The sequence below is a fragment of the Aptenodytes patagonicus genome, chromosome 22, assembly GCF_965638725.1.
Source record: "Aptenodytes patagonicus chromosome 22, bAptPat1.pri.cur, whole genome shotgun sequence".
NCBI lineage: Eukaryota > Metazoa > Chordata > Aves > Sphenisciformes > Spheniscidae > Aptenodytes > Aptenodytes patagonicus.
This window is the reverse complement of record NC_134970.1, coordinates 1,938,594-1,965,720: the sequence shown is the minus strand read 5'-3', so window position 1 is coordinate 1,965,720 and position 27,127 is coordinate 1,938,594. Positions and strand designations below refer to the sequence as shown.

Here is a 27,127-nt window from a genome sequence, read left to right as displayed (position 1 = left end):
ATTAATTATTTACTAATAATGCAGTTACAAACAAGCCCACTGTGCTTGAGGCTGCCTTCGCAGATATCCAGCCTCTGTTTGTTCTAGTAACAGGGGAAAAAGTCTTTATTGCTCTGAACTCCAGACACATGCAGGCCAAGGCACATTATCCACAGTTATTCCAAGATGCTGGTGACCAACACGATCTCGTTTCCCACCACCTCCATCCCAGGCTGTTGTTGGTGAGTGCTCTGGGCAGCTTTCGATGTTCCTAGCACCCACAGCTAGGAGAAGAGTTGCAGAAATCCTCAAAAATTGCAGCAGGGCCCACTGTGACACAAACGTCCAGTGTTTAGGAGATGGGTATCCAAGGAAGGGGGCTTTTAACAGCGAGCTGCAACTGCGGTTCTCCAAAATCTCTGCTCTAAATACCTGCATCTGAGTTTCCTCAGGACCTGCTGAAGTTTGTTTGCAGGGTTCCCATTTCCCCAGTACACTGAAGAGGTGTCTTGGGGGAGAAGCTTCTATACAACTCAGTCACTCACGTTGTGAAGCCTGAAAGGTGGTCGCTGTGATTAACAAGCTGTTTTAGCAATAAATCTCCCCAGCACACTCATCACAGCATGTTCATTGGAAATCTTTAGTTCCTTCATCATACAGAAACAAGTATTTCAGGCTCCCTGTCCTAATGAACATAAAATACGGAGCGTATTGTCAAAGACGCTGAGGCTCTGCCTGTTATTCTACAATAATCTCTTTAATTTTTCTGTAGGCAGCGTGTATTACTGACAACGCAAAACTAAATTAAATGCAAAACTAAATTATTTTAAACCTTAATTTCATCTCTTTTTCCCCTCTTGTCTGAAGAGATTGAGATTTTTTCCCTGCATAATAGGTGGGAGGGGGGTGGAGCTGGAAATCCTTTGATTTGTGGGTCTGTGAGTGCTAATCTGCTGCTGTGAATTCTGCAAAGCATTTTGTAAGTGACTGAGGAATGCGGAGCCTGAAGTCTGCTTATCGTTTCATATTCTTTTCAGTATTTCTTCAGAGTTTTTTCAGGAAAGGGAGGGGAGGGAGATGTTCGTAGTCAAATGCAAACTCGGAAGCTTATGGCAACTCCTTTCTCTTCAGGCAGTTCAGCCGAAGTCAGAGAAAGGCAGAACAGGTACAGGTTCATTGCAAACATTCTTATTATCAATCCTGATACAATCACGAAGAATACAGACTGCTAAAGGAGGGGGAAAAAAAAAAAAAGATGACTTCAAGAGCACCAACCTTTTAATTTACCTCCTAATTTAGCAGGACACCTTTCCATCTAATCTGCTTCTCCAGAATCTCCTTCTAGCTCTCTCGGTGCACATGTGCGTACGTGCACTGGGCAGGGTTGTGTGAGGAAAACACGGTTTCATACCTCCAGGAGATGTTCTGCTAGAGACCAGGCTGCCCAGGCACCGAGCATGAACCGGGGCTCCCCTCTCCTGCCTTCCCCCATTGCATCTCCTCTGCAGAGAAGCCTGCCCCGAGTCAGAAAAGATGTATCATATGGAGTGATTTATTTCATGTGTGTAAGTGATTATTGCAGAAAGGTCTTTGGCTTAACGGATGTATTGGATCATGTATGATAAGTGTATCCAGGGAGCTTTCACATCCCGGGCAGATGTATAGAGAGGGACCTCCTCCGGTTTCTTTCTTTTCCTCAATACTCAGCAAGGGGCCCAGGAATATTGAGGGATTAATGTCACAACAGAGGGAAAAAGTCTGCCATTCAGTCTATTTAAACATTTTATTTCACCAGTGCACCAATTAAACATTCCCTGTCTGAAGAGACCATGGATTAAAGCAATAGCAATGCTGAAAAAAATAATAATCTCTTTGGAGATCTGCCTATGGACGGATCTTTTCTCTCAAATGATCAAGGAAAATATATGAAATGGAAAAAAAAAAAAGACAGACCTCTTAGAAGTAAACTTTAGGGCTATGTGAATAATTTCTCCCTTCCTTGTCTGTGCTCCCTTTCATGAGCTTCTTTCACTTTCACTGGCACCTTCTCCCTCGCAGCCCATTTGCATTGCCTTAATTAAAGGGAGCTGGCAGCGATGGCAGCTCTGCAGACGGTCGCCTACTGCCCTCGGTGGGGTCTGGATGAAGCGTTTCAGATGCTGAGCCCAAGCGCTCAGGACTGGGAGAAGCGGATGAAACCACGCTCCGCTGCAGTGCGGACAGTCCTGGCTCATGCTGGGATCAAACCTACGACCACAAACCAAGGAATTCCACTTCAGCTTACACCAAGGCCAGGAGAAAACATCGGGTTTCCGCCAGCAAGAGCCCCAAGAGCTCTCCCAGGTGGTCCCTGCTGAGCTGGTGGTGTCTTAGCAAGCTGGTCTGGTTTTAAGCAGTTTCCTTCTCACTAGAGAAGGACCAAAAGCACCATTTTTTTTCTCCCAAAAGGCCACTCAAGGTGGTGGTGATGACACCTCCCCGGTGCCAGCCTGGTGGGCAGCATACCCTTGCTGATTGGGATCTGTGATGAAGTACTGGGGAATAAAAAAGAATAAAATGCCTGTCCAAACCCCTGTGTTACTCTTACTCCGTGACTGACACCAGAAACGGTACCATGTGGTCTGCAAGCTGTGCACCTGCTGGTCATCTATTTAAGCAAAGCAACTCATGATTTCAAAATGATAGGAACGGGCTAGATTAAAAAAAAAAAAAAGGAGATCAAGTGTATTATTTTTTCCCAACTCAAATCCCTCCATGGCTGTGCCAAGACCTACTTCCAGCTCCTCTCTCTTTATTTGGATAAGTGGAAGGTTTAAATGAGAAAGTTTTCCTTGGCAAATACGTATTGGCAGCGGAATTGGACCAGTTAAATATACCCAGCCCAGACAAAAGGAAAAGACTGTTTCTAATTACGAATGCTCATATTTTTCTGTTCCATGATTTCTGATGTTGCCTGGGCCAGAGGTTTAACTCGGGGAGAGGGGAAAAGGGGCAGGGGGAAACCAAATGCGCGGATTTGCCAATATCTGATCGACATCTCTGAATTCCTCAGCACCACTGGTGCCGCAGCATCCTCAGGCGCCACCCCCTTGGCATTTTCAGGGCATGAATAATTTCAAGCTATTCACGGGGACTCCATAAACAAGCCTTAGAGCCCATTTCTCTGTCGGAGGGGGTAATTCCCACGCGAGCAGAGCCCTCAGCTTGTGTTTGGCCATCCAGGCGCCGGTCCAGGAGCCCTTGCACCCCTCGCAGGTGGCACCAGCAGGTTTCCCATGAGAGTATGACCCTTCCCTCTCTCGCCTCTCAGGATGCAGAGAACAGAACTCCTTTGCAGAACTCCTTAGCCTAGAAGTAATTCAGACTAAATTTAAATAAGACGACACTTGAGCAGACTATATGTAGATCTGAATATCTTATTTTAAGATTATTTTTTCATTTATTTCTTCTGTGGCCTTGGACACCAAGTGAGAGAGATACTGGGTACCCATTTAGCAGTTATGGCACTTGCCATGAAGAAGAATTTACTTTCTGTTAAAGAGGCTTTAGAAAAATTACCCCAACACGCTGCAGTGAATGTTTCGTGGAAGAATCCCGGCTGGGTCTATATTCTGCATTGATAAGCTCTGGGCTGTATTTCATTACAAGGTATTTCTTACTGAAAAGCAGAAGAGACTACAACACTGTCCCTTGCAAACAATAAAGAAACATAAGTCATTAACAAATCTAAACAAAAATAATAAAACAGAGCCAGAAAAACTGAACGTGCTTAACACTGAAGAACAAAAGAAATGGGAACCATTTGTTACCTAATAAAGGAACTGGAAAAGAACGTCTTTGACGGTAAGGGAGGACGATTTGCTCTCATGGGCCAGTGAACATCCAAATATATACAAGCTGTTCGCAGCAGACTGATTGCAGCTAGGCCATAATGCTATTGTACATGCTCTAAAAAAAAAAAGAAAGGGGGAAAACACACTACCACAGAGAGGTACTTCAGAAATAGATCACGGGCTATTCATTAAAACAGATTATTTTAGTGAAATCTATTTTTCCCCTCTCTTTATTGCCATGTTTTCTTTTATGTTAATTTTGTGTCTGTTTAAAGTTGAATTCCTTGATCTGCAACATCTTCAGCTTTAATTTTTTTCTCGTCTCCTCTTACCAGTGAAATGAATTCAAATCGTTTGCATTTATTGCAGAGAACGTACAGCCTCATCTGTAGCCTTTAGTCTGACTGAATTGCTTTTCTGCTTCACAAGGCACATAGTGTAAGCTGGAGCATGCCCCCTCGCCACTCTGCTACAGCCAGAAATAATCTAGTTGACACTTCCATGTTTCTGTAATATTTATCATATTGATCATATATAAAATAAATAAGCAAAATTATATTATTGGAAACAATGATCTGATGAACCTACGCACCAAATCAATCACTTGGCAGAGACTTTAAAAAAAAAGCAGCAGCTTGCTCTCAACCATTTCCAAAGTCAATTTTCCTCACAAATAGGCTTCTCATCAACCTAAGCACCCTAGAGAGAGAACGTGTCCTTCCGCTAGACCTCCTTTGAAACTAGGTGTGTTATATACAGATGCTATGCCGAATCTAACTTCTTTAGAAGTATATACTTCCACTTCTTTAATTACCTTTAAAATCTTCTTTTTAAAATACTGTATTTGTTTCATGGATTTAGCTTAAAGAGACCTGAAATACTCAGAGGGAATCACGACACATGAAAACAGAGCTGGCTTCGGACTAGGCCTGTTTGTTTAAATAAATTTGTAAAAACTATGGATATAAATACAGAGAATTCACACAGCTTGTATTACATTATCATCTCTTGTGCTACAGGAACAACATTCTTCCTGCAATCCAATATGGCAAAGGGATAACTGCTGGAGCCAGGGGAAGGAAATTGGAGACCCAGATTCAGACAATATGAAAACTGACCTCAGCAAATACATCATTAAAACACTAAGCTTGTTCCAAGGGGTTCTCTGCAGCTCTAAAACCCCAAGTGCTCCATTTCTCCACCAACTTCCAGCTCCACAGTCTCTTCCTTGGAGAAACTGGCTCTGGAGCAGAGAAGGTGAAAATCACGAGGAGAGATTTAAATGGATGGCAGGGGAAGCCTGACGCGGCGGTGGATCCCCAAAGAGAAAACACACTAAAGCGTGTGCCTATGTTTAAGCACAGGCATTCTGTTATCTCCAGCAGATGCTACATCGCTTTGGTAAATAGAGATGGACCTGAGCACATGCCTGAGTGCATTTTAATTAGGGTCAAAACGGAGTGGCCCAGGCACACCGAGGTGGGTGATGGTTGCTCCAGAGCGTTGCCGCTAGCCGGGACCCACCGGACGGCCGACGCCGTCGAGGGGGCAGCGCACAGGCTGAGGCTGATCCTTTCCCAGTTCTTCTAGCAGCTTTATCAGCAGCAGCAGATGCCGCTGTAGTCAGATGGAAACAACACAAGGAACTTTCCACATGGCGTCTAGTCAAAGAGAAAAAAGAGGATCTGCTAGAGACTGGCTGGGGATACAGGGGAATCTCACTGCAGGAAGCAGACGCAGCTATTTTCAGGTCAAGCTTTCCCTGCTGCAGTGCCATGTACGCCATGGTCCCAAAACGCTTTGGGTGCAGCACAAGGTCCTGGTTGTACCTCTCCAGTCGAGAGCTGTTGTATCTATTTCGTTGACAGAGAAGCAGAAGATTGAGGCGGGGAAGCGACAGCAGGAGGGGATGCAGACAGGAGAAAAATCTGAACGTCTTGGCAATAATCTCATCGCGTATTCTGTACTTGTCATCTGTCTAATGCCATGGGATTCATATTTCCTATAACTTCCAAGTTGACTTATTTAGAAGTAGCATTTACAATACCTCAAGTGGCAATATCTTGGTCTTAATCCTTCTTTCATATCTGTCCCTGCAAACCTGGAGTGTCAGCCAGTGAACCGTGCCAGATCCTTTACAGTGTCACCGAGATCCAAACCCTCTCCCCTGGTCTGCGTGCGGTCAAACTCCCACTAGTGACCTCGGTTCTCTTAATTAGTCCACAGTGAAGGAGAAGAATTCCATGAGAAATCAGCATGACTGGGGAAAGACTCAAAGCTATTGATTCCAGTATCAGATGTACACAATAGCGGTAATTAAACACCATGTAGGCTGTGTACTGGTTGCCTGCCCTTGGGTTTATTCCATGAATAAACTGCAGACAGACAGACTGCTCCCCTAGTTGTGACTGCAGTCTTGTGGAGTATGAATAAATTAATCAAGCTCACCTCTCTTTGCAAGAAAGCCAATCAAGCTGGCTTTTCAAAGTATAACTGCTATAAACCCTGCATAAAAAGGGAAAAAAATACAGCTGGGACATAGACATAGGCTCTTCAACAGCTGTTTGTAAATATGTCTAATAATTCATACTGTCAACATGCTCACTTTTCCATTACAAGGCAATATTCATAAATGGTATTCCCAGTGCTGATGGATCCATTTCCTTAATGAAATACACATAGTTTACTTTACAAAGTTTAATTGCTCTAAGAACAGGTGTCAGGTTTCTTTATTCAACCTGCGGTACTGAAATCCTTCCAGCTCACATGTACAACAAGTAAAGAAGTTAATGGAGCTTTTGCAGCAGTGGCTTAATAGCTAAGCCACCTTTAAGCAATAATCCCAGCAAATATAGATGGAGATGCTGGAATCTCCTGCCTTCTAGGAGTATAGATGTTAAGTAATATGAAATGCAGTCCTACTAATTGACTGAGCGGGGGATTTCTATAGGGAACGCCCATAGCATTGAAATTAAGTCATTGATTATATTTCTTAGATATGAATGTCTGCAGCAGGACTGCGCAGCGAGAAATGCTGAGTTGGAAAAGGAACAAACGGGATGAGAAGTGGTCAGGGCCACGCAGGGACGGAGTAACAGCATCGTACGGAGTTACGTGGGCTAAATCGTCATATCAGTAACGCACACGCCAAATTTTTGATGTTTGTCAGCTTCCACCTTTTATGCATTAAATTTGTGATAAACAGAAGGCTAAAATTATTGAAATTACTGGAGTGTCTCTGTAGCCTTGACCCAGAGTTAGCAGAGGAGAACCCTGCATTTTCCTATCAGCAAGATGGCTGAACCTCATCAGGGATCCCAGACCACGTAAAGCCATCCCCAAACGGGGCACGGCGCAGAACCGAAGGTGTGTTTTAGCAAACGAATCACCATGCACAGGACCTGCACACTGCAAAGCTCGTTTCTGTTAGCATTTCTGGCTAACATGGTTCTCGGTGTCTGCGTCTTCCCGAAGATGGAAATGGTAAGCTATGTGCACAGGCTACTAACGATCTAATCTGACCCCAAACAAATGGAGACACATTTAAACCAACGCCTGAAACACATTGCTGAGCCAATCGTGGTGGTGTGATTTTCAGAGACATTCAAAAATGTTACTAAAAGCTAAACAAACTCATTTAAGCACGCTCTCTCTCCTTCTGTATGCTAATAGGGAAAATGGAAAGTAGCCTAGAAAATATTGTATGCTTTCAACAGCAGGCAGGAAGGTTAGCTGGATGCCAATACTCAAACACGATCAATCATTTCTAAGAGTAGTCTGAGCATGTAAGCAAATCTCCCTGCATGCCACAGCAGCTTTACTTTACTAAAGTTTCTCCAGTTATGTAAAATTAAGCTAAAGACTTACCACTGACTCAGTCTGTGAGGTATATGATGGAAGCATGGGTACAATAGATTTCCCATTAAAATGAAATATCATGCATTAAATCAAATCCTGACCACAGCATTTCCTGGTACTGTTCACAACCTGTTAGCTGGACTCCTGGTAAGTTTGTAGATCACGTAGAGATATTGCTCCACAAAGTTCCAACTACTGTCAGAAGAAAACGTGGTTTGTTTGGTTTTTTTTTTTCTGAATTTTTGTGAGGTATTGTTTTTTCTTGATATTTCACACTGGAGATGACTGTGTTGTCAGAATAGGTCCAAAAATTTGTCGGGATCTCGCAGGACAAAGAATGATATAAACATATAAGTTGGTTCTTTCCTGCAAACCGCACGGTCTCCATTTCCGCCTCGGGCTCGGGAAGGGATGAAAGCCAAACCGCACATCCCTCTCTCTCGCCCTCTGCGTAGGACGGGGTCCGTCTCCTCTGCTCCAGGATCAGTGAAGTCTGTGTTGTGGTTCCCCTCCTGCAGCAAGATCCGGAGAGCTGTGCCTCGCGGTACAGTGACAACCATGTAGCGCCTAAGCAGCCGTAGATTAGTTACAGTATTTAATCAATTTGTGTAACGTTCACAGAGCTGTGAAAAGCCTCAATGAAGCTCTTGGGCACGTGAGTAGTTTTAACATACTTTTCGGCTAAACACAAGGGTTAGCGAGAGAGGCTGCCTGACGAGCAAGGTTGCCGGACGCAATGGTGGAGAAGCGTTTCCTCTAGCCCTGGCTGCTGGGGGAGAAGGAAGGTGTCCCACAGCACATCAGTTTGTCCCGCAGGTAAGTTTAGCACAGGGATACCTATACTGTAAGTACAGGGGGATGCTCCTGTCCTGGCAAATAAATATCCACGTGCCGGAACCACCACGCTACCAGCTGCCGTGGTCCTGCTCCTGCCAGCACGGTCCTGGGGCACATTCCCCGCACACAGTGGAGCATCAGTTCCCTCCGAGCCTGGCAGAGACCCTGCCAAGGGGTGACTGTACCCCTGATGGGGTCCAGCCATGTCATCCCCCTGCTCAGCACCATCTGTGTTGTGTGTGTCCAGCCCTTGTGCAAGAGGAGGGAGGTGATCGACGAGCATCCCCGAGGGGCAGCCCTGCGGCACAGCCTGGGGACTCGCTGCTAAAGGGGTCGGCAACAGGAGGGGAAGGGCTCGAAGCCTCCGCAGGAAAAAAGGCCAGAGGACTGTGTATTAACCAGCATGGCAGTTGTATCGGGGAATAGAGGTCTGTTTGTTTTTACTTCTGTCTGACTCCAGCAAAGCAGAAGCTGATCATATGTGAAAGAGCCAGGATTTGAACAAGATCTCAGACAATAAAAAGGGCAAGGCAGAGGACCCTGCAGGAGGAAGACTGATACGGTTTTATTCCCAGATGCCCAAATGGAGGCATTCTCTGCTGCTTCAGATGTTAAGGTCAGAGGAGGACAGATAACTGAATCCCCTTTTAAACCTCATAAGGTGAGTGACCCTCGTGTAGCCCCTCTCTGAAGGGGACAGACTATTTTTCTACGAGCCCTCATAGAAGTACATAGCAGAGGCAGGGCTCTTGAAAAATCAAGCTGCAAAGGCTTGCTCAGCTCAGGTTTCCAAAAAAGGGGTGTGGGATCTTCCCGGGACCTGGCTTCCAGCCCACCACAGCAAAGCCAGCTGCAAAGCAAGGTGCCGCTCGCAGCACTCCTGCCCCGCAGCCCAGACGCTCCAGCTACAGCCTGAAATAAAGGATCCGGCTCGCATATTTTTGAAAAAGAAGTGCTGTTTAACACAACCAGCACAGAAGGCAACTTTGGCTGAAAGAACCAAGCAATCCTCCACCGCCGACTGCAGCGACAGATGCCGGTTGCTCTGCCTCCTTGCAATGGTTTGTACAAACGGGCGCGGGAGCTCCTGCCTGCCAGTGCCCGCATCCACACAGTCCGGGAGGCAGCTGGAGAGGAAGGATCCAGCCGTGGGGATTTTTGGAGTGGCCATCTACAAGAGCCACCTGCATCCGGCTGAGCGTGGGTACGGGGCAGCGCAGAGCCGGACGGGCTGCTGAGCTGCCTGGGAACTGCCCAGTGCGGCTCCACTCGCCTCTTGGCACGAGAGGGCTCTGCACAGCTCCCCCGGCTGCATCACAAGTGCTCAGCGCCGTGCTAGGGCTGAAGGTTTTGTATGTTCGTTTGATAAGAAAAACAACCTATTTCCCCCTTCCCCTGCTCTTACCCTTTCATCCCATTCCTCTATGCTAAAGTGACACCAACCTGCAGAAATAAAGCGTATCTGGCGATTTACAGAGCAGTAGGGAAAAAAAAACCCCAAGCAAGTACTCTCCAGTCTGGGGTCCCAGATCATCATACAATGCAGCCACAAAGATAAACACATGCTAATGCTTGACTGGATGAGAGCATCTGACAAGATGGATTTTTAAGCCAAAAAGTGTATCTGTTAACATAAATCCTGCCAGCTCTGCATGATCCTCAGAGGCCCTCCTCAAACAGGCTCCCCCCACCAAGCAGGGCAGTAGATGGTCACCCAGCCCCGCAGCATCCGTGTCCCCGGAGCCAGGCTCCATAAGCCCAAGGACTCTCCATCTGCTGCTGGAGCAGAGTCACAATTCAGTTCCATGTGAAAATGGGCTTTCAGGCTCTGATCTGATCTTCAGGCTCATTCTGAGGCAAAAGACAAAGGGCTGGAGTAAGAGACCTGAAGCTTCGTTAGGTTTACACAGGGAGTTAGTAAAGCCCTCCAGGTGTCTGAATACTTTTGTTGATCTGTCCCCAAATATCAGACTCTGCTGTAGGCAAATGCTGCAATTTCCCAAGGAACCTTTTCATCCGTTTTTTATATGGCTCACTCTCTTCAAAGGCAGACTGGGGCCGGATGTGAGAAGGGAAACTAATATTTCACTTTCATTCTGTTGCATTTTAATACTGAAGTTTGGCACCTGGCTGAACGCTGTCCCAGTTTGCCAGGAAAGACATCAGGATTCAGTGGGTAACTGAGATCAGAGTAACTAGCGCAGAAGAGGACAGAATCTGGTTAACTATATTAAAGGCTATTCAGTTTTTTCCCTTTTTATTTTAAAATCAAGCTTGCTGTTTGATCCTTCCCATACCATCAAGTAGTTGTCCCATTTGAACAAGGCAGGTTGTTAATTAAGAGCTATTTTGTTTTACCAAGTAACACTCTTTGGGGAAGAAAGAATGAACTGAGCACTGAAATGGTTAGCATGGTGATCCCTAACATTTATATAATTTAGCTAAATTTCCTTGGGACTTTAGCAGGGCTGCCAGATGACTAGTCTCCACCAGGAAAGGGTTCATCTATGGTAAAGCAAGGATAACGCCGGTAGTAGGTTTTATCTTTTTGGCTCTGGTTCCATATAAATTATTGTTCAGTCTGAGCAAATCTCGCCTTGGTGGCATGATATCCTATGAAGACAGACGGGGCGAGCACACTACCCAGAGGATTACTACAGTGGTGACTGGCAATGCAGCTTGGCAAGCTGCAGACACACGGTCCTGCTCAGCGCCTGCACATCAGCTGCGCCGCAGGTCCTGGCTACAACATACCCATGCCTTCGCAAATGCCTCTGGCACCCGGTATCACACGCACGTTGGCCTCACAGCAAAACTAACGACGAGATCCCCACTGGCTGTGGGTAATCCAGCTCTGCTGACTTCAGGAGTATTTATGCCAATTGAGGATCTGTCCCTGTAGGAGCAAACCCAGGAGCAGCCAAGCATCCTTGCTCCAAAGATGCTCGGGCCAGGCTGCAGCATGCACTGCTGCCGCTGGCAGGGAAAAGGTGGATTTGATGTAAGGGGTTAAAAAATTTACAGCGTGCTTCTATGAGTCTTGCAGCTTTGTTACAGGTTTTCCACTTTCCGTCTCGGAAAGCTGGGTGCCTCCACCAAGACAGCGTTTAATTGAAACAAAACCTCGCCAGTAAGAGTTCAATCCCAAGAGGACACAGAAGCTAATTACAGTTTTGGTCAATCTGCAATTTTTTTCCCCTAATATAATTTTATTAATTTCATGCAGACTTTCAGTTGTGGGTAGTGTGTCAATCTGGGAGGATATCTTCTAGCAGATAAGCTATTTCATCATTAAAAAAAATTGACTTTGTTTCTGGCTTGTGTAACAGTTTAGATTAATGTCCTATCTCTTCAGTTCAGAAACCTCAATTTAAACTCTTTCCTGTTAAACTTGATCAAGAAAGAATCCAGTCTGGTCCCGCTACAGAAATTAGTCTGTACAGTCTACGTTGTTAAAAATTAATTTTACCTCATGGCTCCTCAAAGCTAAGTGAAACACAGCCAGGAGTTGTGCAGAGCCCTCCTGCCTATCTCTGCCTTCCTCTGCTCTCACGTTTCTTTTCTCATCTTCATCACTTCTCATTTCGGTTCATTTATTTTAAAATGTTTTGGTTTTAATTAAACTCATAAACAGATACAAATAAACATGAAGAAAGGAAAGATTAGAGTCTGTTATCTACTAAGTATAGTCCGTATGAGATATTTTAGATAAATGAACAGAGCATGGCATATCTACAGAGCTCATCATACTGTCATTAATTCAGCAAGAGGGTTACACCCCGTGTGGGTTTTCACATTGGGCTTTTCTTCGTGGCACAAATTTGTTACCTCCTTCCGCCCTCAGAGAGCCTCATTGACTTCAACTCTGAGCAAAATAAGTCTTACTTGGCCCAAGTGTTGTTTTCACCTCTGTGCAGAATTTATTTCTCCTGCCTTTCTGATCAGCATCACCACAGGCTTCAAGCATGCGGCTGGGAATCCGCATTCTTGTTTTTTATTGCTGCCTCCATCCCTGACATCTGACTTATGACGGGCCAAGAGTGACTTCTCCATTCTCATCCTCAGCTTGTTCTCTTGTAAAATGAATTCTAATTAATAAATGTCGGTATGTCAGCTTGAGTTCCTCAGATGGAAGGCAGTAAAGATCTACAAGGTGCCATTAATTTAGAATTAGTTTCAGAGACATCATTTCTTTAGCTTTATAACTGTCTATCCCTTCACCAATCCATCTCTGTGCAATTTTACATCATGATCATTTACCAAAATATCCTAGAGGCTGTTATATTTTAAGCCTTTTCCATTTTTCTTTGTGGTTGCTCTGATTTAGGATGTGGACTCTCAGGAAAGACAGATTTGCCAGGCAGTGAATGGACTCGCTGTCAGGCAAGAGGTTGTCTTCTTTAACCCTGCAAGGGCCACAGCAAGATACAGTCCTGCACAACCAGACAGCATACAGCAATTGTTGTTTTTATCAAAATCTTGATCTACAATCCATCTTAAAATGCTTTCCCTCCTTGTCACTCCCCTTACGTATCCCTCCAAGAACAGTATGTATATTTAATTGGGGAACTGGAGAAGCGCTCATGTTCAAGGTGAATAACCTTTAAAGAATGGAGGACAAGGAAATTGAAGCACACAAAGTTCTCGCACTTATTTCCCAAACTTGCCTAAACCAAAGCAATAGGATGGTAAATCATCACACCACTGCAAATAAACGAAATCACGATGAAAGTTGCTAATGTTAGGTAGGTAAAATAGTGGCAGTAAGAGCCTCTTGTAGCTATTCCCTTTTATAGAAGGTTACAGCAACTGTCTCAGAGCCTACGTTGCTACTATTTTCCCCACTTTTGAATATGACTTTGTTTTGTTTTTATTTGTTTTTAATAAAAGGGGTTTAGGAAAATAAATAAAAATATTTCAGAGAAAGTTTAGTATCCGGAGAAGCTGCTCATGCATGCTCATGTATTAAAAAAAAGGCTGTTTATTGATTGCAAATTGGCAGAGCTTTTTGCAGAAAACCACCCAACTCTCTCCAACATTCTCCCCTCTGCCCCTGGCTAATTGGAAATGCCTTTTTTGTTGAGTTAATGCTGAGATTCAGAATCCTTTTCTTTTCGTTTCTGACACCCCCTCCTTCTAGTTCCTAGACAAACTGTTTGTTGGAATTGGCAAATTTCTGCAAAACATTTAAATTAAGTCTCCTCACCCCCCAAACCACTGACCCCTCTGCTAGGTGCTGCTCAAGCCAGCTCCAAGGGTGGGTTTTTTCCAAAACTCTGCACAAGCAAACAAGCTGCAAGCAGGACCAGGGGAGAAGCCAGGGGATCCAGGAAAGCTGTCCTGCCCTGGGCTTTCGTCATTTGGAAGGGTAAAATTACAATGCAAACCCCTTCACAGAGCACCCCAATGTACGGGCGTGAAACCAGGAGTTCCCAAAGTCGTCTCACACTCTATTTGGTGCCAGCCACACCGACGGGGACACATCAGCCTTCTCATCACGTCCCCCATCACAGCCACCCTTCCTGCCCACGGTTATCAAGCAGATCCCGGGGCTGGCCTGCAGCCAGCAGTGCCACTCCTGGTCAGAGCGGGTCTGCAGCCGAGTGAGGGACACGAGCAGGACCCAGGGCACTGGGGCTCTGCTAGGAGCCAATCTCATAGGAGAGCTCAGTAAAACCCAGGGGTCTCGGGCCGTTTTGTTCATTTTGTTTTTGCATGTTTATTTCTCTTTGGCAAAGCAGTTTTGGAGACAGCTGCAGGCCATGGAACATCTCACACGCGGCCGTGCTCCATCCTGCCACGGGGAGGACGACCTTCGGCAAACCACACAACACAAGCCTCTGAGTAGTTCTGCTTAATGAGAGAAAAATTGATGCTCTTATGTCTCTTCAGCTGAGCGCTCTCTCCTCAGGGGGTTTCACCTCCACTTCTCCAGGAAGAAAATCAGAAGAGTGGGAGGGGTGGTGGGGATACACACACTCCTGTCAATATTTGGAGGTTACAAAAAATCTTTACAAGAGGAAATGCCCAAAGCACTTGTGCTCACTCCGTGTAGGGGGGGACAGCAACACCTCCTTCACCCTACCACTCCTTTTAATCTTTTTTCCTATTCTTTTTCTGCCTCCTATTCCCATCTATCCTTTCTCCCTACCACCATCTCCATTCCTCCTACAGTCCAAGCGCGCACAATTTTTTTTCCTTGCCAGTTTTGGAGATTAAGTTTCCCAGCCAACTCCCAGGGAGAGAGGGAAATGGGAAACACACCCAACAGGGATGTGACAACGTTAATAGGAAGACAAGTCACTCATGCGGTCTGCCACTGGCACTCTGCCGCATTGCCCTTTCGTGCTTGACCCTATCTCATCTTCGGAATTTAAAACAACTTAAGACCATGTACCATAAATGTATGCCTAATCTCATTACACTAATAATTCATAGGTCTTGATCTGCAGGAGTTTTGCAGATAAATGGGGAGAGTTTTATAAAAGTGCCCATCATCTTTAAGAAGTCACATTTGGAACATGTCTGCTGGATCATCCTTCCAGCAACGGTGGCTCTTAACCCATACCATGGGGCTTCATCCTTTCAAATGTCACATTTTAAAAGCCCTTGAACTAAAGCAGCAATCAGATAGCACCTGGGCTTGTGTTGGCAAGAGCTGCACACAGCTTCCCTGGGATGCTCCGAGGAGTTTTGCTCACACTGTGTAGTACAGTTTATTCCCCAGTTCTCTATTCTCTAACTTTTTTTTTTTTAGGAAACAGATTTTTACCACATCAAAAAATACCTACATAGGGAAAAGAGTGATCTTTATTGTATGATTTCTCATGATTTGTGCTGAAAAACAGGCAAAAATTCTCCAGGGTGCAGTGAAACCCTGGGTTTGGGATGAGGCACCTGGGGCTCCTGGTTTGGTACCTGGCTAATTGCTGCTGGTCAGAGGTTTTTCTGTTAATGCAATTATACAAAAAACACCTTAAGCCATTCAGGAAATGTGAGCATATAAATTTAAAAGGTTGAAACAAAACTGAAGGACACTCATCATGTACCAGAAATATCTAGGAAGACTTTTTTTGAAAGCTAATATGTCCACTGGGGCTTTTCCTCTATTGCAGTCCACAGCTCAGACCCATTTATACTAGCAGGGGTGCATTTGCTTTGGTCACACCTTCAGGAGATGCAAGAGCTCTGTTCAGTTGAGCAATTTGAAACGTTCCTTGCTGCTCACACGTGCTGCAAGTACCACCCGCTCAGAGAGGACAGTTACAGGGGGCTGTTCCCTGCGTGGGCTGTAACATGCTCCAGGTTTGCCTCTGCAGACCAGCCTGACCCAGGAGGGCTGCTGCATGGTTTGCTCAACACATTATTCAGTTATTTGTTGGCTTTACAAAAGCAGGAGCTAAATCCTATTTAACATTAGGACACACATGTAGTACAACTTGTGTCGCGTAACTGCTGCACAGATAAGGCGAAATCTCAGCGATTATCCTGGCCTCAGCTGAGACCAGTCACCAACTGCAAAGTTGCAGGATCCATGGTAAATTATGTTGCCTGGAGATCTGGGAGTTTTGTCTGACTCAGAACCAGATAAATATTGAACAAACAGCTCAGGAATTGTCCCGGTAGGTGGGAATTATATGACAACCAAGCTCATAAAAATGTAGATATTAGTAATGGGAAAGCTGCTAGATTTTTTCCATTTTAGCCTCCCAGTCCTAGCCCTGGATGGTTTTCAAATGCCTTTGGCTAGCACGATATGTACGTCTGTACATGTATGGCCACTTCCCACACAAGCCATACAAATCCCAACTTGTGGAGACACACAAATATAAAAGCAGACAATCTGCCCAGAGAAACAATTAAAAACTAATGTTATTAGCCTACATTAAAACCGGGTAAGGCTCAAAAATGAAGGAGAAATTGCTTTGCATTAGTTTCTCTGCATGTCATCCTGATCCTAGCAGGGTTTTAATAATAAGCATACTTATTTGAATAGTTTGCTGATCACACTCATCAATCCTAAAATGCAGGCTCCTGCCAGAAGAATTTATAACCCTTTTAATGCGATCTGACATGGGAATGCATTCAGGCTCGTGTGAGGAGAAACAGGCGGCAGTGCCCTGGGCAGAGGTGTTGGCTGCCACCACCAGCAGCAGCGTCTGGGACACACAATCCTCTTCCAACAGGAGAGAGAACGGGAGCCAGAGATGCTCATGAGGAACAGTGATGGTTACACTGATGGTTACCTTCCAGGGGCACCAGCAGAGAAATGGAATAAATTGTTAATAACTGAACCAAAGCAAAACCTGATTTTTCTGTTGCTGTTGTTTGAGAGTTTGCCTGTTTTCTTGGTGAAGACTTCAGAGGCAGCAGAACATTTTCAGGCTCTTTATTACACACAAAATACTTCTGGGAAATAGATTAAGAAAATCTTTGCTCTTAAACTTTAATTCCTTCTTAAATGATGCCAGTATAGCACAAAAATATAGGCGAATGGCTGCAGATTTAAAAAGAAAAAAGTGGTTGTGTATAGACCTGGAAGCAGTCGCTGGCTCCAGTGATAGCATAAGCATTATATCACCCCATCACATATAGCCAGAATTACTTGTCCCCGTTGGCTTCCCCCCCCCCCACCTTAATCCTTTTCTGCAGCTTTATTGTGTTCTTTACTTTCTTTTTATTATTTCCGGGGGCTTAAGTCAAGTTTTCAGTCAGGCTTTAAAGAGCCTTATACTTTTTGTGCCTGTAATTTCTGGAAACCAACAAATGCCAGAATAAAGTTACTGGGGCTCTGGAGGAGCCATTTGCAGGGGTGATCAGACTTTCACAGCTGCAACTGATCCCAGTCATGTTTCCAAGTACTTGCAAGGAAAAATATTAATTGCCAGACAATTTGTATGTGCTGAGTTACTACACCAAATTGGGATATTCACACCTAAAGTTATTGCCATTGGTGAAGGATCTCACCTCAACCCTGAGGAAGTCAGTAAGATCATTTTAATGAGCTTTCAAGTTGCACAGACTATGCCGTGGAAGCACCTGCTCATAGCTCAGAAAGGTGCCTGGTTGCATGGCTGGGCCAGATGCTATTAAATAACCCTGGTTTTAAATCAATTTAGAAGGTGCAGTAGGGTCTTCCTTAATCCAGCACTTCAGCAAATGCTTATTTTTAAATCCATGAGGTCCAGTGGCTCGTGCAGGAGCAGGCACAACCAGCAGCCCCTTTCTCAGCAGCTGACTGAGGTTAAACAGCAACACCACCAACAAGCAGCAAGGCAGAGCAAGGCACTCGTGTCAATAAACATACTTAGTTATTCCTCAGGTGTTGCTTATTTTTTAATTATTAATGAAGATGCTCAATACAATGCCAGTAGGTACCCAAGAGCCTATTTTGCAGCATGGCTGGCAGCCAGGTCTCTCAAGGACAGTGCTGTCTCCTCTTACATTTCTGCTCAGGAGTGGAAATAGACTATTGTTCTCCCTCTGATAACTTATGAGCTCAGTGAAAGTTGTTTTTCATGTGCAATAAAGTTGCCAGTGGTGTGCAATTTGCATTTAAGTTGGCTGTATGCACGCTGACTGGGACTTTTAGGTGTTGTTCACAGAGCTAAAATAACAAGTTATCTGTCATTTCAACCCCTTCTAAAGAAAAGAATCCATGAGAAAATAATTTTAAATATAACATCACCAACAGATCTTCTGTCTCGTATTAGGGTTTAGAGCAACTCAGAAATTGTTAATAACAGGCAATCCCTATTTTGGGGCTTGTGGAGAAGCACAAAAACAGGCTGCAGCAGTGGGAGAATAAAGGAGTTGCTGCCTTCTTTGTGCTGCTGGATAATCTGAGACTGAGCTGAACCAAACCTGTAACACACAACCTTTGTCTGAGATGGAGCGTGGCTGCCCGAGAGCACCTCGGACAAGGTCCATTTGCAGAATCTGGAAGCGTAACACCACATGGAGCCCCACAACAAACCAAAGAAAAGGGACCAACAGGTCCGAGAGCACCATTTTGCTCAGAATAATTACGTGCTCCTACCACAGGAAGACCCTGTGGTGCAGGTCTGGAGAATAAGGTCAAGATACCAATGACTGTTCAAGGTAGTGTTCCTGGGAAAAACCATAACCCCTGCTGCTGCTGGAGAACATCACCTTGTCCTTCAGCCCAAACCATGGCCAGCTGCCCTCATCTGAAAGCAAATGAACCAGGGGAGAGGTGCTCCCACCAAACCCAGCCAACAACCGAGAGGTTTCCTTTAGCAAGAACCAGACCCTGACTCGCACAGAGTGCCGCTCTGCAGCTCTCCGCCCGCCCCTGCCTCCCCAAGCCCTGCCCTCTGAAGCCATCTCCATTTCATTTGCAAGCTGATTTCATGATGGAGCAGAAACGCCAATCAATTGTACAGCCATCAGCACAAGAGCATCCCCAATCTGCATTAGCCAGCTGGGCAGCTTTCCAGAGCATCATCTACAACACATGAATTATTACCCAAACATCACTGCTGTCAGCACATTCCTCTTTACACAACTTCCTATTATTATTTTTTTGGCGGACAACCCTGAAATTTTAAACAGCTCAATCTTGCTAAAGTAATGCAACTGCCTACTGCCTCCAGGATGAACTTTTCATAAAAATCAACAATAATCCTTCTATCGAGAACAGCAACAAACCCCACCAAACAATCCTTTTATTTCTTCTTTGTTTGTTTTGGTGTCTTTAGCAGCAGCTCTGACTTTCATTCTAATTTGCAATAACAGCCTTTTATTTGTCTTGCAGAGGAAAAAGAGACTTCAGGGATCCTTAAGCTTCAGTGACGGAGTATGAAGCAGCTTATAAATCAGGCCACAGACAGCAGGGTCAGCGGTGCTGCCGCTTGCATCTCAGCTCATTAAGAAAAATGTGTGTTGAGCACCATTTGTGCTGCTGTGATTCATTCAGAGAATGCAAGAGTCCAAGCAGCACTAGAAACAGTCTTAAAAACCCTGAAAATAGGGTTGGTAAATTAGTTACTTCATCGTTACTACTCCTTTCCGTGACAACTGCAAAAAAACTAATGGTTGGAATGAAGAGTGAACCTTTGTGCAAAGCTGCGAGTGCCACGCAGCAGCTTGGCGAGCCCTTCCTTGTGCAGTGTTTGGACAGATGTAAACACCTGCAGCGTCCCAGCCTTGGACTTGAAAGTTACGTTCAACATTTCAGTCGATATAACGTATATAAACAAAAATCGAGCTTTTCAATATGACACCCAGATCTCCCAAGCGTTCCCAATCCCCTGTGAAGGATCATTCCTTACTCCCCATGTCTTATTTACTTGAAAGGAAGAACTATGGAAAAAAATCTCAAAGTTGTATTTACATAGAGATGAAGGCAGAAATCTTGCCACAATTAGATGAATTAAACCTTTCGTTTAGTTTCAACACGCAAATTGCCTTGCTAACTCTTCTGGTCATGGAAAACAGATATATGTATTTCTTCCAGGTCCTGAGCAGCGTATGTCCTATTACATAATTAATAGATTGCACATTTCTTTTTTTAATCAATCATGGTTGAACTTACAGTGCAAACTTTTAGCATAACAAGAAATGAGACTGATTATCCAAAACTATTTATTCAAGATTAAAAACATGTAGCATATGAATATTTTAATAATTATTAAATATTTATGTCTCCTTTCCAAAGCTTCCATAACTGGGTTTTTCATTAATTTGTCATTAAAAAATTGTAGACCCAGGTAGACTTTTAAATATAATTATTAAATTATATCTTTAAGCTTCAGGTATTCACTTCTTTCTTGTCCAGCACGGAGCAGGACGAGCTCCAGCGATGCCAGGGAGGCTGCACCAGCACAAACAGATTCTGCTGCAGGCTAGGAACGGACGAAAACCTGTTCCCAGCCTCTTTCACAGAAGTTTGCTAGTTGCAGGGATACACTGGATTAATTAGTATTTGCATTTCCCTACAGCATGGAAACGCTCCCTGGAAGCAGGAGGCCCTGTTTACTGGGAGATGCACACGCTTGGGAAGAGGTGGAGGCTGAACAGCTGCAGTGACCACCACGGTGGGCATGGGTCGGAGCAGCAGCCCAAGGCAGGGATACATTCCCCCCCCCTTCTCTCTCTCCCATACAGGGAGTGCTTTAGTGCCTCCTTCCTTCCTGTGTAACCTTCTCCCACCTCATGGAAAAGGTGAGCTCAAGGCACAGATGCAGGATCTGGGATGCATTCCCAAATTAATTTAAGGAGCAAGGAGCTCGCACTGGCTATGCTATCCAGGTCTCCAGTCCATAATACTGCTGCCAGCAGCAACTTTGTGGCACTGCCTGGGCTCCCAGCCTGCCGCACAGTGAGGAACCAGAGCACCCAGTGCTGGGGCCATCCGGGTGCCCAACGCAGAAAGGAGGAGAAACTCTGGTGAGGAGCAGCCCTCCCTGGCACAGCCGAGCCGGCCGTTCCCAGGACAGGTTGGAGCAATCTACTCCCTGCACGTCCACGACATCTCACATCATAGAGATGTCTCTCCACTGTTACAGTCACAGATTGCATTTGCTGGGACAGCGATGCTCCAATTTGGGCAGATGACAAGAAGCCCAAGCTGTCTACATCTGCTTCGTTGCACCACGAGCTGGCACAGACAAACCCTTCCTGCTGCCAAGCTCCAACACCGCGCTGGCTGCCCAGGTTAAGTAGGGCACGTCCATCCTGCCTGGTGTGGCACGCTGGTTCCCATGCCAGCACACACAGCACCTGCACCGACCCACTCCCCACACCTCCCCGGCACCGCAAGCTCGGACACCGGGCTTTGCAAGGATGCATTTTCCTTTTTGTAGACCCCACAACAGCTCCTGGCAGGAGCAGCTCGGTGCCAAAGGAAGGTCAGCCAGAGCCAAGCTCCGTACCCAGGGATCCAAGGAGACAACGCCACGTCTGAGCTCGGCTTGGCAGCATCGTGTGTGCCAAGCCTTTGCTGCTTGCCACAAACCCGCCTAAATTTCTCCAGCAAGCTGCCGCAAGGAAAACAGAAGTCACCTTTCCTCAAATCACAGCAAAGGAGCACACTCCGCTCACTCTGTACTTATTTGACCCGCTGGCAGCCGTGGAGTTCAAGGAGAAAGAGATGGAGTCAAGAACTGAAATGCTGAAGCCCATTATTTTCAGGAAATTGTGCTACTGCAAGCCCTCATAGCTTTTGTAATCACCTCCCTGTGCCACCAAGCAAACTCAATTCAGCAGCAAAAGGCGGTCACAGCCATGTGAGCAGACCCTGTGCTTTTTCAGGGGGATGCTGAGTAAGAGAGAGCAGCAGTTGCCCATCCTAGAAGAGGGAGTGACTGGGGTTTTTAGTAAATTGTTAGTAGGAGACCTGCAGTCAGGTTTTCAGCATCTTCTGTTAACTTTAGCTGGTGTTCATGTGACATTTTGGACAAAGACAGCATTCCTCATTTCCTTGCATTTTAAAATTCCTGTCATCTCTTACAGAAATGATGTCACATAGCATCCGAGTGCCAGTGATGGACATCCAGAAAAATCCCGGAGACTCCAAATGAATAGGCTGGCCCCCGTAAGAGACTTTGGGTCAACCCACAGGGCTAACTACCACATAACAGAGCTTTTTGCCAAATGAGCACTGAGATAAATCCCTAATTGTACTGCTCGGCACATAGCTTGGCCACCTGGCAATACCACTGCCCTCAGAGGAGGGAAACAGATGCACAGAGCCCAGATCCAGCTATGCGACTTCCCACAAGCTCCACTGGTTTCCTCCCACGGGACTGCAGCTAAACATTACATCAGCCTTTCACAAACTGGAGAAAATAGGACTTGGGATTTTTGGCTAATTGCAGGGCCACTGGGAAGTTTTTGCACGAGCAATCCAAGTCTGTGTCCATCTCTACTGATTTGCCTGCATGGAAGCATTCCTCTTCTTACACCAGTATTCCTTGCCCTACAGAGGAGTTAGGATATAAAATTCTGTATGTACAGACAATGTACATATGGACCAGGAGGTGCATACCAGGAGGCAGCACCACGGAGCAGTGACCACCACGCACTGCGTGGTCCAGCCACCGCACCTGGATGGGTTGCCCTCACCTCTCCAGCTCTGTTCCACGCTCACAGCCAGGGCACACAGCCAGGCTGCGAGGAGGCGGCACAGAAATAACTCTAATGAAGGAAGCCAAAGCTGAAGCCCTCGGAGTTATAAGGAAGGGCTGGGAATGGTTGAAGGAATCACTGTTCATAGCACTGCTCTTTTCCCCCTGCTCCTGCTTGCCCAGCAGCAGACAACCCCCAGTTAATTGTTCCTGGCTTAACTACCTCTTCCCAGAATAAAAGAAAGTTCACTTTACACAGCAACTATCGGAAGCTTCAGGGGAGGAAATGTTCTTGCCTTATGTACTGTGTATACCATGCTTTACATAAGGCACCTTGCCTTATGTACACCCTGCTTTCACTCCATGGAGGATCTGCATTCAGGGGGTGCTGGATGAGGTTCCCAGCATGTTTTGTGAGGGCTATCAGAGCAAGCCCTTCCCCCCCCCGAGTGCTTAGCACATCTGTACACCTTGGGTGCTGCAGGCCAGCCCTCAGGGATCAAGCCTGTCAGTGCCCTCCCTCGCCCCTGCTGATGGCTGCAGTCCCCCGGCTCCCTTGGCTGCTGTCAGCACGCTCGGTACAGGGAGTCGAAACAGTTTGAATGCATCTTCTTGAATGTGTCCAACACTGATTTTATGATATACTTAACACCCCATCCAATAGCTATTAGTTTTACTGTCAGGCACACAATGTATGCGATCCATCTTTCTTCTCAGGCACACCACGTGTCCCCTCTCAAATGACATTATACTACAGCAGTCTTTATTGGTTACCATGGGGTTTTTAAACACTAACATTAAAGCTTTTATCTTTTTGGTTTGTTTGTTATTAACGACACATTTTATTTAATCGGGATTGGCCCGTGGTTCCTGTTCAGACACTGCAGAGAATGGCTTTGATTTCATCTTTGGCAAGCAAGGCTCTGCAGCACGGAGCTCCTGCCACAGCGCTGCCCTGCAAGAACAGGGCCTTCTCGCTGCCTGCTTAGAGGGAACGATGCAGGGAACAGCCAAACCCTCCAAAATCCCATGCACAGGCTGGAAAAAACTTATTTCTTTTGTCACTGTCGACCCTCTTTCTTTGTGCATCACTGCAACGGAGGGGCACGTCACCATCTATGCTTTTCCCTGCAGTAGGCTTTGGGCTGCAGGAGTCCTGCACACCACTCGCTTCCAGACTGTCCGGAGGGGAGGTGACAAACTGCTCCAGTGCAGGTGAGAGCTATGGCCTTCCATCATCCTGCACGGTGGTATTAGTAAAACCCACCCATAGTGACAGCAAGTATGCCCCAATTTCAGGATTAGCCTGCATCGTTTTGTGCCACAATGCCCAGAGGGAAAGAGGCACCGGAAAAGCAGGGTCTAGCAAACGGGCACGTAAAGCTTTTCCTACCCCAGGCCTAAATGAAGTCATTTGCAGCAGGAATCACGCTGGTTCTGTTTACATGCAAAAGCATTCAAAGTTGTACAAATGTCCATCAAAGCTCAGCCTCAGACTCCATTAAACACCAGGGCTGTCAGCCAGAACATGACCACATCAAAAGCCTCCATGAATTATTTCAGAAGCATTAACAGAATAGTTCTCTTGCAAAAGTGTTCAGGCTCTCCAAAAACAGTCTTAAAAGGCATGAAATCTTACCCTTGCAAAAATAACAGTTAACACTTCAGCTATCAGTCTCTCAATCCTATCTTCGCTTACTATAAGTCAACCAACAACGAACAACCAGCAATGTGAACAGAGTTAAACACTTCCTCCTGTGATGTAAATTGTCTTATTATCCTCATTTATTTTGTTGTCCCATCTGAGTTTGTCTCCACTGAAGAGCCGCTTTACCACTGCCTGCATCAGAACATCCCGAGAAGCAACCGACGTGATATGCTATAAACATCACCATACCTGTATATGCTATTGCAGAGTCCCTCATTTGTGGATACACAATTCTGCACCACAGACAAACCGTGCTGCTTCAAAACCTTTTTACACAGAGGATGGTAGAGCAAGCTTTGTATGGACAAAGTACTCAGAGAATATTAAACTAAATAATAGCAATTAATTAGGCTTGTGTAAAGCTATTAACCTTCAAATCCCTATAGAAATAATAAGTAATACTCAAATCCTCTGGGATGCACATGATATTACCCCATTCCATAGAAAAAGCAGCAGCAGAGATCCAGAGCAGTGAAATGATTTTTGCCCAGGGCAATGCTGTAGCGGGGCGGGGGGAGGCTGTAATCATTTCCAATTCCACAGACCAGGCTGCTGCTTTTAGACCACACTTGGGTGGGTGGATACAAGTGATACCTACAGATACCCATGTACTGAGCACCCCATTTCTAACTGTTTATTACAACCTGACACACTCTGTTTGCAGACTTGCATTTGCATCATATGAAAGTGAGATTTTCTGGAACAGGTGAACCCTGCACTATTTTTCTTCTCTAATCCCCCCTGCAATCCTGTGCAGCTGATCACAACAGTCTTTCTCCCCACCTCCTCCTCAGTGTTAGCATTGCACCCATATGGAAAATGAGAGATCTTAATCTTCTCCTAATCACTCCTCTCAAACACCTTCCTCAACTTTTGTAGGTAACATGTAATACAAAAAGCTGAGCATCAGCTTAAACTCAGAAGTCTCTCCAGGGTGTTACATCCACAGCACCAATAAATCTTGTACCTTTTTTTGCATAGTATCTCCACAATTCAGCCTTCCCTGGGGCACATAGCTAACCTTCTCCAGGTTTTCATCATCTTGTGGCCTAATTATTGCAACAACCACATCTTTTTCATCTTTGTTCAGAACACCAGTAGGTTTTGCTCGCATCACCCCTTTCCATGCATCTCTCCACTGGCTCATCCCTCCTAATTGCATCAAACACAGGTTGCCTCAGTTTTCAGAGCCCTTCAGTTTGTCCTCCCTTTCCCACCTTTTGTTGAACTTGGCCCAGGGTGCCAGGCTCTGTTGCACATTGATTATGGTAAAAGCTGCCTATAAATATCCACAAAACCACTTCAGTGCTCTGCTTCAAATCTTGTCTAAAGCCTCACTTGGTGCAATGTGTGAAAGGCTTGAAAACAGTTAGATTGCCTGTGTCCTGGAACCATTAATTTTAATGTTGGCTCATAGTGCCATTATTTTCTAGACTAGTTCTGTACTTATCTTCTCACAGATTATAAGCATACTTGTAATTAAATTATGCCATTGCCCATTCTCTAGTTTGGATTTCGTGCAGCACTTACTAACACAACGGTACTCCAGCCTGTGACTGGGTTCCCCACACGCTATTACATTAAATGGGAAATTAATAACAACACTCCCAAAAGCTCAGAGTTTCCTGGGGTGGGATTGTCCCTCCAATGACACTAATGAATTCTGGGGTGGACCCTCACACTGCTGTTTACATGGAAATTACAGCTCCCAGCTGCCTCCCTCCCATTACGGGGCAGGAGGAGCACTTTGCTGGGGTACCTTATTTGCCTTTTGTGGTGGCTCAATTCCCACCAGAAACAATGGCTCTTTCATCAAAAAGTCTGTTCAAACCTACCCCAATGACCCTATAATTAGCTGGCATGATGGCTTCCAGAAGAAAGGAGAGATACAAAATGCAGCTGAGGGCATCTTAACAAGGGGAAGACTCAGCTCTGAAAATCCTTGCTCTTCAGGGGTGCAAGATATCCTGCTTTACTGTAACGAAAGTCCTCTTGTCCAACGTCCTCCAACAATCTGCCTTTAATGGAGTTACTATTGCAGAGGTAAAGCACTTTATATGGAACCAGGTTTACATTATCCTGCTATTCGGAGATCTAGCTTGCAATGCTGTTCAAATCCTTTAATCCATAAATAGGATTCCAGCCAGAGCTGGGCTGCCTTCCAAAACTGTAATCTCCAGTATATGAATTATTACAAAAAGATTAGGGTGTTTCGAGTAATAACATTTCAAATAAATCAGCTTTCATGGAGGAACAACAAACTAATATCGGAAATAACAATATAAAGACATTTATATCGCTACTTGCTGGAATAACTTCACTAACCAGAGGGATTCTTTTCTCATTTGCATCGTTTTCTTTGAGAAACATACCTTTGCCTTTGTCCCTTCACTACCGGGCTCTGCTGCAGAGCAAACAAGGTGCTCCTGTCTCATACATCAGCTCCTTCGAATCACCAGCTTTCTGTTATTCGGAGACAGAGAGGTATGTTGGTGTTACTGCAGATGATGCTGCTCTCTCCAAGCTTTCAGCTTTACATAATGCTGTGATGAGGATGGGCAGATAATCCTGAAGGCCAGAAACATTCCCCTAACTCCATTTCAATAATGATGAGCTGTGAGTTTAATTATTATTCCTAGTACATTTGCAAAAGCCCTCCCTTCCACATACACAACATGTACACGCATGCAGGGAGAGCTAAATAACTATCCCCTCTTGATTATTTCCTGCCTCTTTTGGCAATACTATTATATGACAAATTTATTGTGCTTTTTCTTCCCTGTAAACTATATTGGCACAGTAAGGAACCACGTCTACGGAGT

The 27,127-nt window shown here is 45.3% G+C and overlaps 1 protein-coding gene across 1 annotated transcript in view; it reads right to left on the bottom strand.

Moving 5' to 3' along the window:
• Positions 1–26,698, bottom strand: part of PLXNA2 (plexin A2) — a 210,290-nt gene extending 183,592 nt beyond the window's left edge. Inside the window, exon 1 of the mRNA XM_076358294.1 lies at positions 26,678–26,698. The gene's annotated coding sequence lies outside the window, so the exon portion shown is untranslated. The remainder of the gene's footprint in view (positions 1–26,677) is intronic.
• Positions 26,699–27,127: the final 429 nt, after the last annotated feature.